At 41.1% G+C, this 1,923-nt stretch overlaps 1 pseudogene; it reads left to right on the plus strand.

The window, feature by feature from the left end:
- Positions 1–328: 328 nt before the first annotated feature.
- LOC135272626 (ferritin heavy chain-like) lies at positions 329–1,463 on the plus strand (annotated as a pseudogene).
- The last annotated feature ends 460 nt before the right edge of the window (positions 1,464–1,923 follow it).

Consider the following 1,923-nt stretch of genomic DNA (forward strand, 5'->3'; position numbering starts at 1 on the left):
ACTTCTGACTCATCCTTTTTGATGACATAGCTATTCAGATCTTTTGCTCCTTTTAAAATTGGGTCATTTGGGCTGGATGTGGTGGCTCATGCCTGTAATCCCAGCACTTTGGGAGGCCAAGGCAGGTGGATCGCCTGAGGTCAGGAGTTCGAGACCAGCCTGACCAATAATGGATAAACCTCATCTCTACTAAAAATACAAAAATAAGCTGGGCGTGGTGGTGCATGCCTGTAATCCCAGCTACTCAGGAGGCTGAGGCAGGAGAATCACTTGCACCCCGGAGGTGGAAGTTGCAGTGAGCTGAGATTGCGCCACTGCACTCCAGCCTGGGCGACAGAGCAAGGCTTTGTCTCCAAAAAAATAAAATAACATAGAATAGAATAGGATGAAATAGAATAGAATAGCAAGGCTTTGTCTCAAAAAAATAAAATAACATAGAATAGAACAGAACAGAATAAAATAGTTGTTTCATTTATTGAGTTGTAAGAGGTTTTTTTAAAAATATATATTCTGAACCTAAAGTGCAATGGAATATATGTATAAAAATGCATAGACACGTTCTTCGCCAAGACTCACCATGGTTTCCTGCTTCAACAGTGCTTGGACGGAACCCGGCTCTCGTCACCCACCCCGGCCGGCTGCCCACAGCCAGCCCTCCCTCACCTCCACACTGCACCCTCAGACCATCCCAATGCCCCCGCGGCCTCTCCAGCGCTGCGCAGCCACCGCCGCCTCTCCTCAGCTGCCGCTGTGACGACCACATCTCCATCACAGGTGCGCCAGAACTACCAGGATTCAGAGGCCGCCATCAACCACCTGTCCATGTCTTACTACTTTGACCGCAATGATGTGGCTTTGAAGGACTTTGCCAAGTACTTTCTTCACCAATCTCATGAGGAGAGGGAACATGCCGAGAAACTGATGAAACTGCAGAACCAACGAGGTGGCTGCATCTTCCTTCAGGATATCAAGACCATGATGACTGAGAGAGCGGGCTGAATGCGATGGAGTGTGCATTACATTTGGAAAAAAAAGTGAATCAGTCACTACTAGAACTGCACAAACTGGCCACTGACAAAATTGACCCCCATTTGTGTGACTTCATTGAGACACATTACCTGAATAAGCAGGTGAAATCCATCAAAGAATTCGATGAACACATGACCAAATTGTGCAAGATGGGAGCGCCCCAGTCTGGCTTTGCAGAATGTCTCTTTGACAAGCACACTCTGGGAGACTGTGATAATGAAAGCTAAGCCTTAGGCTAATTTCCCCGTTGCCACGGGTGACTTCCCTGGTCACCAAGGCAGAGCATGCATATTGGGGTTTCCTTTACCTTTTCTATAAGTTGTACCAAAACAGCCACTTAAGTTATTTGTACCATTCCTTCAAATAAAGAAATTTGGTACCCAAAAAAAGAAAAAATGCATAAATATATATAATAAAAAAAGCTTTTTCACAAATTCAAAAAAAATGTATTCTGGATGTAAGTTCCTTATTATAATAGATATATCATCTGTAAATATTTCTTCACAGTCTGTTGCTGGTCTTTTTATTTCTTAAAACACTGGTAATTGAGATCTTTTAAAGTGCATTAGTTAATTTTTTTTTTAAAGATTAGTCAATGCAGTAGTGAGAAGGGGGAAAAATTTTGATGAAGTGTAGTTTCTGAATTTTTTCTTTTATAGATCATGCTTTTGTTGTTTTATTGAAGAACTTTCTGCCTAATCCAAGATCTTGAGATTTTTCAGTTTTCTAGAAGTTTTATAATTTTAGCTCTAACAGATTTTATCATCTATTTTGAATTAATTTCTGTGTATGGTGAGAAATAAGATTCTAAATTCATCTTTTAAATACAGATTGTTCAGTCAACCTAAATAAAAGACAAGAAAGTCCCTCTGGGGGGAAAAAAAACAATTTAGG

Source organism: Aotus nancymaae, unplaced genomic scaffold (assembly GCF_030222135.1).
Source record: "Aotus nancymaae isolate 86718 unplaced genomic scaffold, 86718_ANA_hifiasm-v0.15.2.pri h1tg000119l, whole genome shotgun sequence".
Taxonomy (NCBI): domain Eukaryota; kingdom Metazoa; phylum Chordata; class Mammalia; order Primates; family Aotidae; genus Aotus; species Aotus nancymaae.